The sequence below is a fragment of the Suricata suricatta genome, chromosome X (assembly GCF_006229205.1).
Source record: "Suricata suricatta isolate VVHF042 chromosome X, meerkat_22Aug2017_6uvM2_HiC, whole genome shotgun sequence".
Classification (NCBI taxonomy): Eukaryota; Metazoa; Chordata; class Mammalia; order Carnivora; family Herpestidae; genus Suricata; species Suricata suricatta.
The window spans coordinates 28228137-28238493 of record NC_043717.1 but is presented as its reverse complement, the minus strand read 5'-3'; positions in this window follow the sequence as shown (position 1 = coordinate 28238493).

Below are 10357 nucleotides of genomic sequence, written 5' to 3'. Positions count from 1 at the left end.
TTCCCCTACTTTATTACATGTTTAACCAGTAGTCCTCAAGTGTGTTCAATTTTCACACTTGCTTCCTAAATTACTACCATCAGTAAGTTGGGAAATAAAGAACAGAGATAAAATCAGTTGCCTAAAGTAATACAGTTAGCCATGCATAAAGAAAAAAACGCATCTTGCTCAAAGGTCATTTTTGGCTAACCTACTAATTACTTTATAATCGTGGAAGTTAATTCTTATAGAAATCATTTCTACAACATGATGAGGAAGACAAACCAGAAAAAAGTATGTTTCGTATCAAAAACTATTTTTTCAACAGCCAAGAGAAGCTGGAAAGAACAAGTCAAAAAGAACAGTTAATATAAATTTATATCAAAGTTTAAACAACTTTTAAAAGTGAGATTTAATTTTCCGATCTTTTCCCCATACAACACATATACTACTTAAACTGCTGGATGCTTACCGTAGATGTATATCTAGGGATGCCACTCTTCTTAGGTGTGATTTTGCAATCATAAGAAATTGCCCAGAAGAGGTAGCTAACATATAACAGCCCCAACACAACCAGTAGGGATTTAGCATCTCAAGTATCTTCTTTCAGGTTAAATTGCATTGCAACGCTTTTTAAGAAACAGTTGCCACGGTAACCTCAGTAATCCACCTTCTGAAATTCACATGACTTTTTTTCATACTATTCTTCTGGTGAATTTATTATTCCTATGGAATTGAGAAAGTGGAGGGAAGTTGGGGCTAAATGCTATGGTTTCATATTCTTACTTGGTGGTTCCAAGTGAGACTAGAGGAAATTATCTTCTGCCATGTAGAGTTTGTTGTTTGTTTATTTGGGGGGTGGTGAAGGAGAAGGCTATTAAAATCAAATAGAATGCCATCAAATAAATTTTGACATCAGAATGCAACACTTTCAAGTTATTCTTTAGCTGTGCATATCATGCACAACTCTTGGAAAAGCAAGCATGACATAAATTCCTCAAACCAATAGTAAGTTATAAAAGTAATTGATTAGTTAGGTGCACCTGGGTGGCTCAGTTGGTTAAGCAGCTGGCTTTGGCTCAGGTCATGATCTCAAAGTTCCTGGGTCTGAACCCCACTTCAGGCTTTGTTCTGACAGCTCAGAGCATGAAGCCTGCTTCAAATTCTGTGTTTCTCTCTCAAAAGTAAATAAACATTTAAAAAAATAATCAATTAACTGTATTCTACTTTTGGTTCAAACTGACCTCTGTATATTGGCCTAGACTTTAACAATAATACATAGGAAACAGAGGATTCTCTAGCATTCAGAGTGAGCAGTTTTTAAATGAATTATTAAAAACCAGTGGAAAGTCCCATAATGACTTTTATCCACATGCTGCTTCATAAATGAATCTATCTTTTTTAGTCTCTTACTCTTCATCTCTCTTTTAAAAGGTTTGTATGGCTATTTTTTTTTGTTTCTCAAAATTTTTATTAGTTATCTCCAAAGAATTTAAAACGAAAGCTTTTTCTTTATACCATTCCTAAGCATGAAGCTCCACAGGTTAAAACAGGTAAAGTGTGACTATGAAGTGTACATATGCAGTGCTCACAAAAGGAAAATGTCAGTAAATCATAAGACATTCAGGCAGTTGGATGATTTTGTGACATATGGCATGCCACTTTTCCCTTAACATAGCACTTTTTTCTTCTAGTCTCTCGACCCATTCACAATCATGATGGGAAACAGAAAAATCTATTTCACATTCCAGTTACAATAATGTGTATTTCCATTTTAACATGATGTCCTTTGAGTGAACGATGTAGGGCTCATTTCCACTCTTATTACAAATAAACTATAGGTCTCAAACTTCTGTACTTATAAAATTAAAATCATTTGTTTCACTTGGACTTGTGTACAGTTACTTGAATTTTTCTACATATTTAACCAGTTATATTTTCATAAGTTGATTTCATATTTTTATTAATATTAGAGTTGAATCTGAAAGTATGACCAATATCAAATTTGAAATATATGCTTCTTTACACTGAAAATTTTGTTTTCAAATTCATTGATAGGATGAAAGGAGGGAAAGAGAGAGACTAACAAGATTAATGCATATCATATTAAAATTAGTTAAAAAAATAGTGGCACACACCATGGGTATGAGTTTGATCAAATTTCATTTTATAAAGTCACAGTGCAGGCCTTTTTCTAAATATTCACAAGAATGTTATTCTCATTCATTTATTATTGTTTTATTATTAATGTTGAAAAATATAATTATTGAGACTGGATTTTTATTTTTAATACATTATTGATGCCCCACTTTATAATGTTTTTCTTTCTCCCCTTTTTTAAAAAAAATTTTAATTTTTTTATTTATATTTGATAGAGAGAGAAACAGAATGTGAGCAGGGAAGAGTCAGAGAAAGAGGGAAACACAGAATCTGAAGCAGGCTCAAAACTCTGAGCTGGCAGCACAGAGCTCAACAAGGGGCTCGAACTCATGAGCTATGAGATCATGACCTGAGCCGAAGTGGGACACTTAACCATCTGAACCACCCAGGCACCCCTCTTCCCTTCTTTTTGAATGGTACATCTCTCCTTGATTAGAGGGACTGAACAATTTTTTTATTATGGAAGCTTTTGTATATTCAAAATTTTAATAAAAATTTATAATTCTAAAATACTCTATTAATTAAGTTCTTTTGTATGGGTAATTTATTTATAATTGATTGTTATATAGGATATACTCACTTGTAAGTAGTACGTGTTTGTTTTTAAACAGGAACCAAACAGCATTGCTAAATATAGGACTTTACAATCAATTATAAACATGCTATAATGTTCTCTTCAAAATTACACTTCCTTTATGGTTTTGTTGGGAGCAAGGGTAAAATTACCTACTAAGAGATAGCATTCACTAAATAATTACTGTTCAATAAAACTATACCTAATTTAGATCTTGAAAAATAAGGACAAACATTCCTACCTACAGGCTTTGTCTTTTACAGTGAGAGCTCATATATTGCTAAAAATGTAGGACATAGGCTTAGACTCTGAAAAGGTAAAATTGATATTTTAATAAGGTACTTTGTAGCAAGATTTTACAGTGCTGAAAAATGTTTATGAGAGAGTTCTGAAAATTCACATCTATGGTGGGTTACAAAACAGCAAAAAATATGGGGATGTATTATAGTCTCAGAAGTGCTTTGGTTATCCATTATTTAGCATGTTTCAGCTGAAGTGTCAATATTTGCTAATTCAGTGAGCTCTAGAAAGGTAAGGACTTATAAATTCTTTTTCTGTTCTGATTTTAGATATGCCTCTGTTTCTTTTCCCACCAGTCATATCATGAAGAGTATCAAATTACTGGTCTATCTACAAGTTGGAAAAAGAAGAAATTCACACACACACACACACACACACACACAAACACACACACACATGTATTTTTTTACTTAGTTTATTCGTTTATTTCTTTCCCTTCCTCCCCCTCTCCTCCTCCTCCTCTTCTTCTCTTCAAAATTATATGTATATCAAGCTTTGGATTTTAGTATTTTTTCTTTCCCTTTTGGATAAACAGTGGATTAAATTTTAGCTAAAAAAAAAGCCAATATAATTTTAGCATAAACTTTAGCAACTCCCCCATATTAGACCTAAAACAAAAGCATGTATTTTCACATACTCATATAGAAAGAGAAAATGGGTAAATGATAAATAAATATACATATACATAATGTACAATATATAAAAATTAAAAAATATTGATATTTTATATGTCAATATTAAATATTATAGTACTATTAAAGTCTAGCAATTAAAAACACTGATATTTTATAAGTTATTGTCATATACTATAATATTATTTTGTTATATCATTGTCAATATTTTCATTAAAGAAGTAAGCATTACAGAAGTCATTTTTGAAATATAAACTTTTGAAAATAAGTTTTTCCTTACACTTCCATTAGCATTTAGTTTCTTTTTTTATTTCCACGAGGGACAATGGTCTGAAGTTTTGTTTTCCTTTTTTTTATTGAATATAGTTGACATATAATGTTACATTAATTTCAGATGTACATCTCAGTGATTTGACAAATTTATACATTATGCTATGTTCACAAATGTAGCTAGCATCTATCCCATTACATCACTATTACAATATTATTGAGTATATTCCTTATGCTGTGCCTTTTATTCCCATGACTTATTCATTCCATAAGTGAAAGCCTGTATCTCCCACTCTCTTTCACCCATTTTGCCCAGCTCTCCTTCCCCTCTCATCAACCATCAGTATTTTACTTGTTTCTTTCCAAGGGCACTTCTGGAATCTTACCACCCAATGAAAATGCTGGTTTGAATATTTACTAGCATTGTGAATGTGGGCAAATCCCCTAACAACTGAAAACCATAGTTTCAATATAATAGAGATAATCCAGAAACAACTTCAAAGATTATTAGAAATATTAAATGAGAGTAAAAGTTACTGTCAATGAAACACCAAAAGTATATTAGAAGAAGTTAGGGAGAGAATAAGTGAACCTAAAAATAGTCCAGCAGATTATATGAAGAATTTAGCATGGAAAAACAAAAAAGAAGATGGAAAAAAGAGTAAAAATCATAGAAGATACAATTAGGAATTCTAATGTATTTTTATTTGGAGTTCCAAAAGATTAGGAGAGAAATAAAGTGACTCTAGCAATCATGTTACTACATCTAAGAATTATGTAGAATTTATGAAAGAGTATAATCTGCAAATTTAATAAATTCAATGAATCTCAAACCAAATACATAAATTAAAAAAAAACTCACACATAGTAACATCACAGTGAAACTTCAGATTTACAAATAGGTCAAATATGATACAGTAAAATAACACAGAATAAAAGACTGTCTTTAAATGAACAGCAGTTGCACTCACAGCTGATTTTTTAAATGATTTTTAACATTTATGTGTGTGTGTGTGTGTGTGTGTGTCTGTGTGTGTGTGAGAGAGAGAGAGAGAGAGAGAGAGAGAGAGAGAGAGAGAGAGAGAGAGAGAGAGAGACAGCATAATTGGGGGAAGGTCTGAGAAAGAGGGAGAGACGAATGTGAAACATGCTCCAGGCTCTGAGCTGTCAGCACAGAGTCCAATGTGGGGCTCGAACTCACAGGTTTTCTGCAAATTGGTTATCCTTATTAAACAAAAGTAACTGGATCCTTACTTCACATGATACACAAAAATCAATTCTACATAGATCAGTGCTCTAAAATGTGAAGTGTAAAATAATAAAGCTTTTAAAAGATAATATAGTAGGATATCTTTCAGAATTCTGGGAAGGGAAATATCTTAAATAAGACACAGGTGCATCAATGATTCAGAAACAAGACTGATAAATTTGAAAATGTTAAAATTAAGAACTTTCATTAAAAGACCTACAAAGAATAAAAAGATATGCCATAAAATAGGAAAATAGACATAAATATAACTGGCAAGTGATTTAAATGAAGAACTACAAATTAATTAGAAAAAGACAGACATCTTGATAGAAGAAAAGATGGGGAAAATATTTAATGGGGATTAATTAAAAAGGAAACCAAATAGCCAAAATGTAAAAAGTTCTCACCTTAGTTGCTAGGGAAGTGGTAAACTTATAACATGATATTTACATATTGCATAGGTTGTTGAAACAATTAAAACTATGACATTCCCAAGTGATGGGAATGATGTACAACAATGGAAACTCTCATAAACTGCCATGTGGAATTGACTGATTGATTTCAAGTTTGTAAAACATTCTACTTAGATAACATATATGGTAAAATTGGTTTCAGGTGTTATATTTAGTGATTTGTTATTTACATATAATACAGTGATCATCACAACTGCCCTCTTTAATACCCATCACCTATTTAGCCCATCCCCTGCCCACCTCCCGCCATCAACCCTCAGTTTGTTCTCTATAGTTAAGAGTCTCTTATGGTTTGGTTCTCTCTCTCTTTCTTTCTCTCTCTCTCTCTCTCTCTCTTTTGCCTTGCCCTATGTTCATCTGTTTTGTTTCTTAAATTTCACATATAAGTGAAATCATATAGTATTTGTCTTTCTCTGACTTATTTCACTTAGCATAATGCACTCTAACTCCACATCATTGCAAATGACAAGACTTCATTCTTTTTGATGGCTAAGTAATATTCCATTATATATATATATATATATATATATATATATATCACATCATCTTCATCCTTTCATCAATTGATGGACATTTGGGATCTTTTCATAGTATTTTACAGTGCTCCTATAAACATTGGGATGCATGTGCCCCTTCGAATCAGTATTTTTGCATCCTTTGAGTAAATACCTAGTAGCGCAATTGATGGGTGCTGTGTGGAATTTAAATAGTCATCATCTAGTAATTTTGAAGATGCATGAACCTGATGGTTCTACAATTATATGCCAAACAAATACTTTAGAAAAATGTGCACATAAGCACCAGGATCTCCTTATAAGAATATTCATTTCAGCATTTGTATAAGAGTCTGAAACTGAAAATATTGCAAACATACATCAAAAATAAAATGGGTAAATTGCAGGATATTCATGAAAGAACTTCATCAGAAATAAAATCAAACGATTTACAGCTGTATTCAACACTCTTTATATTAAGAGAAAGAAACCAAATACAAAAGGAATTAAATGGTTTTTTGCTTATGCAAATTTCAAAAATAGATAAACGAGAGAAGTATGTTTTCTAGAAATACACGATCAAACTTAAACAACAACAACAAGAGGTGTCTGGGTTGCTCAATCGATTAAGCATACAACTTCAGCTCAGGTCATGATCTCGCAGTTCATGAGCTGGAGCCCCTCGTCAGGCTCTGTGCTGACAGCTTGGAGCCTGGAGCCTATTTCAGATTCTGTGCGTCTCTCTCTCTCTTTCTGCCCCTCCCCCACTTGCTTGCACACACTCTGTCTCTCTCTCTCTCAAAAACATTAAATTAAAAAAAAAGTTGAGTGCCTTCCACTCAAAATTTCTTAAAAGAAAATGAAGTATAATATTGATAAGGGAGCTTCGGGGGAACTGGTCATGTTATACTTCTTGAACCTTTTATGTTTTTCCCTTTCTGTATGTTTGCTGAATTTGTCTTTTAAAATAGTTTTCAAAATATTAATTAGAGACCATACCATCTTTTTTTTGGCAAAATTTTCAAAGCCACTCTGCTGACATACATTTATATATTACTTGCTAATAACAGAAGTAGATCTGCTAGCAGAAATGAGGAAATAAGAGAGATTGTTTCTGTCCCAAACTCAAATTCCTTTTCTAGCATTGAAACTGAGAGCAATCAATCAACAAATTCTGTCTCCTTGCAGAGATGTGGACATTGTGATGATGATAACTTGGTAATCACTATTATAACCTTCTTTTCTTGGGAAAATATATAGAAGAATGTGGTAATAATGGGATTTTTCTCAAAAACACTCAATAGAAGAACATAAAGAAAAGCTATTCAGTAAAAAAAAAAAGAGGTTGCCAAAATGGGGAAAAGAGAGACCATTCAAGAAATGTGAGTCATGTCATTATTTTTAACTATAGAAAGCAGTCAAATTGGCAGAATCAAAATTGGATATTACTCAAATAATTGAGGAAGGGGAGCAAAGAGGTATTTATTTGCACCATGCATATAATATGTGTCAGTGAAAAAATTATACTCTGAATAGCATATCCCAGATTTCTCTTAAAATCAATTATCATGGGGAGCCTGGGAGGCTCAGTTAGGTAAATGTTTGACTTCAGCTCAGGTCATAATCTCATGGTTCATGGGTTCAAGCCCCCTATTGGGGTCTGTGCTGACAGCCCAGAGCCTGGAGCCTGCTTCAGATTCTGTGTCTCCCTCTCTGTCTGCCCCTCCCCGACTTGTGCTCACTCTCTCTCGCTCGCTCTCTCTCTCGCTCTCTCTCTCTCTCTCTCTCTCTCTCTCTCTCTCAAAAATAAAGAAGCAAACATTAAAAACTCAATTATCCTATTTTAGGAAAATATCATGATTTAAGGGCCCTGATGTTAGCAACACCCAAGACAGCAAAATAGATTTACTACTTTACTTGCTAGTAAGGCAAATATTTGCATGTGTGTGTTTCTTATCAGAAAATAGCGAGCTAAGGATGACACGGAGTGAGGTAACCAGTCAAAATTCTGTGGTGAAGGACATTTTATAAAGTGCTGACTAATGTTTAATGCATACCGTGTTGCATTGATATAATGCATTTATTTGGCCTCCTCAAGCCCAGATCTGTCTCACTCATGGATGCTTTGTGTATGTGTGTTTACTAAGGTCACTATGATCCCAGCCAACCATGAAAAGATAGACTCATGGACACTACTTGAACTAAAACCAAGTTGAATATGTAATACTAGTATTACTACCATAACAGTGTGTGCCTTCTTCACAGTCCAGTACAGAGAAGTAAATCCACTTTCTTTCCCAAGTTCTACTTGCCATGACACACATTAGGGTCAATGCCCTCTGACTATAAGCTGTCCAGTGTTAGGCATTTTACCTCATCCAAAGATCCTATGAACCACACAAGCTATAAAACAGCTTTCTGTTCTTCCACAATCATTTTATAATGTGTAATTCTTCATCAGTGAAGTGTATCAGAACTGCCCACTCATTTTCTCTAGGCATGTGCTGGCCTACACTTATTTGAAGGACACATCTAAGAATTGCAATCTCAAATCTTCTAGGGCAGTAATTCTCAAAGTGTGGTTCACAGAAGGCAATATCAGCATCACCTGGCATCTTTTTAGAAATGGAACATTTTTGGCCTCACTCCTGACCTATTGAAGGAGAAACTCTTGGGAATGGAGAACAGCAATCTCTGTGTTACAACCTCTTTAGGTGACTCTGATGTATACTTAAGTTTGAGAACCACTGATCTAGGCTGCTTGCTAATAATATTGTTTTCTTTTTTTCTTTTTTCTGACAGCTACACATCTTCGAGACCTGTATCTTAAGAGGAGCTGAGCACAAGCAAGAGCAGAATTGTGCTAGCACATTGCTTACATACCTGATCATTCTCTGGTTAGGCTGTCATGACCATACAATTTAACAATAATAAAGACTTTATATCTTGGAAAGTGATTCTGAACATTTTTTTGAAGCACAGAATATGAATCTGGTCTGTGTGGTTTTGTTTCCTAGCCTCTGACTGTACTAATTGTGTCATCTTGAACAATTTGCTTAACCTCTTTATGCTTCAGTTGTTCATCTATAAAGTGGAGTTAACAATGTAACTTAATTTATAGCATTATGTGAGATTAAATAAATTAATATACATAAACTTTGTAGAACAATATCTGGATTGAGAGCTTTATATAAATACTTGATGTCATTAATACCAAGGAGAATATATTAGAGAGAACAGACAGCTGACATGAGAAAACCAGGTAGCATAGGAAATTTGTTGAAAGAAAAGACAGAAGTTAACCTGGACAAAAGAAGACTAAGAAAATACATTATAACTGTCTCTACAATGTGTTGCTCATAATAATAAGGTTATAAACAAAGAGAAGCCATAAGAAGGCAATCTTTGGCACTGAGTATATGTCATATGTTAAAATTATATTTCAGATGCTAAAATATTGAAATAGGGTAAAACTCAATGATAATGTGCACTGGATATAGTATGATTGATGATTGCTTCTCCTGGATCTCTGTCTTTTGTCCATAACCTGTACTTAAATGTAATTGGGAAAAGTTTTTGTACTGGGAATGAGAGGGAGTAAGAGGATTAGGAAGTGGTGACTACCAGATTCTTTGGGAATTTCTGACTTCAGTGTACACTCAGCTATGTAAAGTAGAAGCTTCATTTTCTGCTTTTTTGCTTTTGACAGTTCAGGCTGTTTGAAAAACATACTCTTTTCTTAAACTCACAATGCAGTGACCCCACATTTTATGTGATGAATATTTTGGATACCACATTGCAGCCTATAGTGGAGTTTTAAGGAGATCGCATTAGGATTACTAAAGAGTCTCTATTCTAAGCACCCTGAGTGGACTTCTGCTGCTCAGACTTCTAAACTTCACTCCTGGGACTCTTCAAACCTCTCTATAACCAAGAAACTGCCCAGCAGTTCACCTCGAAGATGTTGCCCCAAAATGAAGTCTGTTGTCCATTTGTCTAATCTGATTTGTCGATGAATTGATGATGATGTTGAATAGCATCCAAATTCTCATGTGCTTCTTTGTTTTTATGGCATTTACCCAAAGATACATATTTGTTCATTCATTCATTCATTCAGCATCAAAAGGGCATAATCCTGTTCTGTTTGATTTATCACTGTAAACTCAGCACTAAGAAGCTAGCTCAAGGAAGCACACTAAGTAGTGAATAAATGAATATATATATAT